Source organism: Rhinopithecus bieti, unplaced genomic scaffold (genome assembly GCF_001698545.2).
Source record: "Rhinopithecus bieti isolate Rb0 unplaced genomic scaffold, ASM169854v2 scaffold_52030, whole genome shotgun sequence".
In the NCBI taxonomy this organism is placed as follows: domain Eukaryota; kingdom Metazoa; phylum Chordata; class Mammalia; order Primates; family Cercopithecidae; genus Rhinopithecus; species Rhinopithecus bieti.
Window position 1 is genome coordinate 1,729,161 of NW_016821228.1, and position 7,565 is coordinate 1,736,725.

Genomic DNA, 7,565 nt, shown 5'->3' on the forward strand with positions numbered 1-7,565 from the left:
AAATTGTTTGACTGTTAAGAAAACAGTTTCTGTGAAATTTTCAGACTCATTTGAATTATTTCTCCTTACAGGATAGACTCTTTTGAGACTTTTATCACATCCTTCCTTGACTAAAGAAAAAGAGATTAAGCCATTATTTTCTTCATTTATATAATGAGATAGAAATACTGTCGGAACTGCCCTGAGATTGCACTTGTGAAAAAAAAAATTAGATCCGATACAAAAAAAAAAATAAGGTGTTTGTAGCTTTATAAAACAAGTCTTTAATAATTCTTAAGGGATCATTTGAACTTCCCGGCTTAGAAAATTGCTGCTTTAATTTTCTTTCAGGGTACTTCAAGCTGAAATTTATAATTCTTAAATCTTAAACAGAAGTTACATGATACTACCTGCAATTTTCTAATTAAAACAACCAGATTCACATGCTCTGAACTTGCAAAATGAATTTGTCACATGACTGTGGCAGCAAGAGATGAACAGTGCTGCATAAACAGTGGGGAGTTGGTGTATTCCCAAAGTTTTTCATTTATTGGGTTTTACTTTCCATAGTTTAATGTATGAAATAAAAGAAATTGTAGTAGGTAAATAAAGTCAAGGTCTCTAGAGAAAGAAAATTCTAGATTTTTAATCTGGCTGCACAACTAATGACCTCTATGACTGTGTGTCTCAGTTTGCTTATTTTGAAAATGAGGATGTTCATTTCACATTGTAGTTTGGATGATTAATTGTGATTATTGCATATAACGCACTCAGCATAGTATGTGCTCAAAAATAAAGTATCATAAGGCCTAAAATATCCAAATAATCAAGTTATATTTGTCAGAGTTCTTTCATTCATACATCATTTAAATCAAATTCAGAATAGTTAAACAAACAAACAATACAATAAGTATTCATATACAGAGATTTGACTGGTGGGATTTTAGCAGTATAGATCATGCCAGCACGATTTTATTCTATTCATCCCTCACTTGGGTCTTTGTAGCTGTTGGCTTTATTTTCAGTAAAGATGTCTCTATATTATAGTAAACTTCTTGGTCATTTGTTCAGGCTTATTTGTTTCTCAGAAATTCTAGAGCACAGAACTCCCCAATGTCTAGAAAAATTCTGAATAAGAGCTTTGGTTGGCCTGACTTGTGTCAGGTCTCGAACCTAAACCATCACAATGGTCAGTAAATGGCTGTTCTCTGATCTGCTTCATGAGACCCTGTGCTTCACGTTACATCAGGAGAGAATCAGGTAAGCTTCTTTAAACCACACAGGAGAAATTCTGTTACCAGGAGATGGGATGGTTAAGCATGTAGGGAAGAAAAAAAAATCTAGCTAGCTCTCTATTTATTTATCTATCTCTATTTATCTGTCCACAAATCCTAGGCTTCTCTTCCAATTGCCATCAATCATTTTGGAGTAATCAATAATTTAAGAGTTTTAAAAAGGGGTACTGAGAACAAAATATGATCAACTTTGATGCTCTATTGGTAGATAGATGCAATACGCTAAACAAGAAAATATTAAAACACAGAAAAGTACCTTATCACATATTCCATTACCTGTGAGAATGATAATGTCACACAACTAATGTAGCTTTGGGAAACTTAACTGATAACATGACAGTAAATAGGACAAGATAACAGCTTTGTAAATTAATTTTGTCCTCATGGAAGTCCTAAAAGTGTCTAGCAGAGCCCCAGGTATCTGCAGACTCCACGTTCAAAAAGCCTGCTCGAGCCCATCATGTCACCATATATGGGAAATACACAAGAAATCTCTCCCTCCCCTCCATACATACAGCCACTTCTGTGGATAAGGTGGAACTTATTCACTCTACTCTAGCCAACTCTAGCAGTTTTAATTGTTATAATGCCACCGAGATAATCTTTATAGCCTTCAAATTTAAAAGTCATAGACTTATTCAGCATATTTAACCACTTTCTATTTCTGTACATAATAGATCAAATCCACTTTGTATTATATAATTTTTTCTTTTTTTCTTTTTTTTTTTTTTTTTTTTTTTTTTTTTTTTTTTTTTTGGCCTTTCCCTTTTTTTCCTTTTTTTTTTTTTTTTTTTTTACTATTTGGGCCTTGCCTCTTCTTCCATGTCTTCATTGCATTCTATATTTGAACAATACTAAAGAAGATGATCAGAAAAATGCGCTCAAAGACCTTTACTTGAAACCATGCTCTGGCATCTCCTATAATTCATTTCACTATTTCTCACCATAAAGTTCACTCTAACAAAACTTTTCAATTTATGGTATTTTATCTGTATCCAGGAGATGGGTTTACTTACAATTTATATATGTCCCTTGATACTTTCAACATGGATTCAAATTCCCAATTAAACTTAAAAAACATCAGGGGAATAAACTCAAAGGATATTTGTCTTGAAAGATTGCCCTAGAATTCTGCAAACGACCACACAATTTGTAAACTGGGATCACTAATTAAATGTGAAATATATGCATGTCCATTTGGATGATTAAGATTGTAACTGTAGGACATCACTTACAAATCCAATTCTGCATAGTTTCTTTCACATTTCAAATTAAGAGAAACAGTTCTATTTTTAGATTTGTGTCATAAAACTTTAATAGTTTCATTTCTAAATTTCAATGGAAATATTTATGATTATTTGAGTCTGCATCTGCACACAAAAATCTGTAAGTTTGTAAACTGAATATGTGATGTAAAATTTCTTATATTTGTAAAAATTTGCATTATGTGTCATGCAGCTCAAGTGCTTTGTAATAAATTATATGACACAGTCTTTAAATGTACATAATGGAACATATAATACAGAAAACTCTATTTGAAAGTTTTTCTTAAAAATTAATATTAATGAGAAGGCAACATTTATTTATTTATTCATTTATTTTGAGACAAGGTTCTGCTCTGTCATCCAGGCTGGAGTGCAGTGACGTGATCATAGCTCATTGCAGCCTCTACCTCCTATGCTCAAGAAATCTTCCTACTTCAACCTCCTAAGTAGCTGGGACTAGAAGCACGTGCCACAATGCCCAGCTAATTTTTGTATTTTTGGTGAAGACAGTTTTGCCATGTTGCCCAGGCTTGTCTCAAATTCCTGGACTCAAGCTATCTTCCTGTCTCTACTTCCCAAAGTGCTGAGATTATAAGCATAAGCCACTGTCCTTGGACAAAAAACAAACAAAACAAACAAACAAAACAACAAAAAAACTATTTCTAATTGTTGTAGTAATTAAAGGAGCTATGTACATGTAAAGCACTCAGAAAAGTGCCTCAAACTTTAGTATATATGTTGGCCACTGATATTATAGTAAATATAGGAACAATTTTAGGATTCTTAATTACTTGAAAAATAATAAACATACTATATTTTACTTTAATTTTTATAAGTATAATTCAGATGAATGAGCTACATTAGTAGTTAAAATAGATAATAAGTGGAGGCATGGAAACATTTTAAGAATCCCATATTGTGCACATTGAATTTGGTGGTATAAAACTTGTACCATCCACGGTGTAAAACTCATCTGGAATGTTTAGGAATCCTTAACGAGGGCTGGGTGCGGTGGCTTATGCCTGTAATCCCAGTACTTTGAGAGGCCGAAGTGGGCGGATCACCTGAGGTCAGGAGACCAGCCTGGCCAACATGGCGAAGCCATGTGTCTACTAAAAGCACAAAAACTAGCCAGGGCGTGGTGGTGCACGTCTGTAATCCCAGCTACTCGGGAGGCTGAGGCACGAGAATCGCTTAAACCCGGGAAGTAGGTAGAGGTTGCAGTAAGCCGAGACTGTGCCACTGAATTCCAGCCCGGTGACAGAGCGAGACTCTGTCTCAAAAAAAAAAAAAAAAAAAAAAAAAAAAAAAAAAGAAAGAAGGAATTCTTAAAGAAAGGACATGGCTACCATACCACGGAGTGGGAGTGGAACAAGAGTAGGTAGGACTTCAGTAGCCTAGGATGGTTTCAGAAACATTGATGAACTTTAGTTAAGGCAGGCTTAGAACAAAATGTAATAAAATTTTAATATTTTGTAATAAAGGATAATTGGCAGAAAACAATAAACTGCCTTGTTGGTTTGCTAATAATTGTATAGTTCAAGATAAAGTATTAAAAAGTAAGGGGCATTTGAGAAAGGTTTAATATATCTATTTCAGAAGTTAAAATTCTAAAGAGTAAAAAATATTATAATTATCTTGGAGATGAAGGGGAAGTAGTAGGTCCTATAATTTGCAAAAATTATATGTTCTAGAACAATTATTGAGGAAATGAGAGATTGTGCCTTGTGAAAATATACATTTTCTTCTATCAGGCCTGGGAAAGTTATGCCTGATGTTGGCAAATTCTGGTGCTGGAGGGAGTGGAGGCAATCTAAGATACTGTTGAGAACCTTGAAGGCTCTTTAAATTTTACCCTTTTTTCAAGCTAGCATGCAAACCTGTGACAAATTTACAAATGCTGGTAGAAGATATGAGACTCCTTGGTCAGAAACAAAGGACTTTATTATTCACAGCAATAGGATTAGCCATAGTAACAGCATTGTCTTGCACAGTTTACTGAACCTTAATTTTTAGAAAGTAAGGTGAAGGGAACCATGTGACAATTGCACACACAGAGGACCACTTTGGGAAAAGGATTTTATAATGGGCAGTAAATATGCATATCCACTGCCCCAGATGGAGACATTATCTCTATATTCCATAGATGTTTACTCTAAAAATATCCTTGAAGATGTAGCTTGGAACAGGGTGGTCAAAGCCTCTATTTGCAATACATATATGAGACACCTTAAGGATTTGTCTTCCCCTAACAGGCGGATGTTACTGTTCTCATCAGCAATATTGAATACCAAAATGCTAGGATACAATATCTTAAAAATATTTTTAACCCAGTATTTAAATTCCAACAAAAGTCAAAAAAGCTAGTGTGAAGGCAGAATAGAGGTTTCTTTTTCAGTCATGAATAAAACCATAAATTTACTTCTAATATAACAAATTCTTAAGATGAGCTTAATCATCAACTATCATTACAGGAAGCAAGTAATTGATGTTTAAAACTGACAAATCAAGAGCACTATAAATACATCATTTAACAATAAAGACACAGGTGCCAAGAAAATCTCAATAATTTGGAATTAATTGCATTTTGAAGGTAAGTCTGGGGGTTTGGCAGGTATATGTCGTTATAGGTATAATACAGGTGATACAGATAGAGACAAACATATAGATGTTTACATGGACATGAATGTGTATGAGGGCATATTTGTGGACAAGTTCATATATACATACATGTATGTGTGGCTGTTCCAGTGAATGTTTTACAAATTTCATTTTTTTAATGGTATAGATTTTCTTAAGAGAATCTCACTTTTAAAATATTTTATGTGATTAGCCTATTGTGTTTTATGTTTTATCTATCCTGAGAATGTAGGTTCCCTGAGGGCAGATCTTTGAAATACCTTAAGAATATAGAACATGAAATGAGTACTTGTAGAATCACTAAATTCAGCAACCAAGACAGATAAGATGGGAGATCATATATTACATGGAAGGTTACTCATATTTGGAGCTTTTAAGAAATACAAATGTCCTCCAGCTCCGTTTTTAGGCACATTAAACAAGGCATCTGTATGTATGTTTGAAAATTTCTCCAGATGAATCTGATGTACATTAGATTGTCTGTAACACTAATAGATAATATAAACATTAAATGATTGTCATTAAGAAGTCATCAAAAATAGAATACTTAAATAGTAGGCCTAAGGGGAATGCTCAAGAAAGAAAAAAAAACAAAAAAAAACTTTTTAAAGTCACTACTTGGTAAATCAAAATATTCTTTTGGAACTGAAAAAATAAATTGTGAGATGCTAATAACTGATTAAAAACATTTTAGCTTTCAGCATATGTATTTTTGAATGATCTTTTTTCAGTAGGAGCAAGGCATCATTAAACCTAAAGAATACAAGGTAATAATAAAGTTCCTAAGATGTGATGACACAGATACTCATTAATGAGCTGTAGAAAATTTTGCTTATGACAGTGCGTGTGATGGTGATAATAAATGAATGTCATCCAGTGGCACCTAATTAGCGTGATTAAACAACTTTAGTACTCACCAGAGAATTCATTGAATCAATGTGCTCCTATTTATACATAGAACATGTTTTTCATTTGGGATCAATGCCTCGCCTCTAAAGCACCTTTCATAGAGCTCTTTCCTTGTTTTTACTCTCACGTATCTGACCGGTCTGCCATCAGGCAGTTGCCTGTATAAGCATGAATGACCTTGGAAATTATGTGGCACCCTGCAAAGCATTTGATGGGACTCTTCACAGTGAATTGATAAGACTGAATATCAGGAGCTCTAGCATAGTCTGAAACCCAAGCCGTATTCACTTTCCTTTAAATAACCTTAGACAACTTAAATGAACCTGAAGATTCTAGAGTGAATACATGCAAAAGTGAATGCGTATATTACATCACTAGAAAATTTCTCTGTGGAAAAGGTCACCAGTTGTAAATTAAGGCTTAGGCTAAATATTCATTAATAACAAGTACAACTGAAATCCCATTATATAGTTCTATGTTGGCATTTATAGAAGCAACTTTGCATAATAGATAAGGGTAATTTATGTGCATCAAATTTAATAAAATTATGTGATAGTATTCTGCAAATGATGAGGAGTTACATAGTCATATGTATCCCTCAAGTTTATCATAAGTTCAATATCAAACTTATTTATGCATCTAAATTTCACATGGGCAAGTTTTAAAAATTTGCAAATCTTTAATCCCAACATTTTATACAAAATATTTCCTTTTGAAAAGTTGTTACATTATTTACTTAACAAAGGAACATATTTTAAAAATTAAATTAGAATCTATAACTATTAGCACAAGTTGAACCTAGGGAAAGAAAATAAGACAATAATTCTGGTCTTTTAGAAGTCATGTGCCATGTATGCTCAATTTCTTCAACTAGAAAACTAAAATCTACATCTCTTTGTTGCCAGGGTTATTTATAAGAGTCAACTAACCATGGTTACATACCTTCAAAATTTTTAATTTGCAAAGTATAATACACTTATTTATTTTGTGAGACAAAAAATAAGTTTGAATGTAGCACTCTACTGAGTTCAATGTTGAGCAAGTAAGTCCTGATTATATGTAAACTCTACCTTTGATATAATCATTTTGCTTTTGAATTTAAATTTGATTCCTCTCCAGTGAACATTCATGTTATAGAAGATTGAAATTTTGTTCTCCCAAATATTGAAAATATTTCAACACCAAAAAGAAGACAGCATATCTGAATGGAAAGAGCCAGAGAATTAGAGCAGAGGAGCTTCACAAGGTGTTTGCTCCATACAATATGTGACACAACTTTTCAACCTATAATTTAAGAAAATAACACTTATTATCAAAAGTTTTCTTTAATTAAAAATTAAATGAAATAAACATGGAGACAACCTGTCTTATAATGGAGGTAACTGTCATAATAAATGATGACTGAGCCTGAATTCTGTGTTTTTTAACTGGGTACATACATGCATTTAGTTATTTGAAACAAAAACATCTGGCTTGA

The 7,565-nt window shown here is 33.0% G+C and overlaps 1 long non-coding RNA gene across 1 annotated transcript; it reads left to right on the forward strand.

Moving 5' to 3' along the window:
* Positions 1 to 1,160: 1,160 nt before the first annotated feature.
* LOC108520780 (uncharacterized) lies at positions 1,161 to 7,346 on the forward strand. Its single transcript, XR_001883002.1, has 3 exons — positions 1,161 to 1,239; positions 5,014 to 5,132; positions 7,208 to 7,346. It is a non-coding gene; the product is annotated as an uncharacterized LOC108520780 (long non-coding RNA).
* The last annotated feature ends 219 nt before the right edge of the window (positions 7,347 to 7,565 follow it).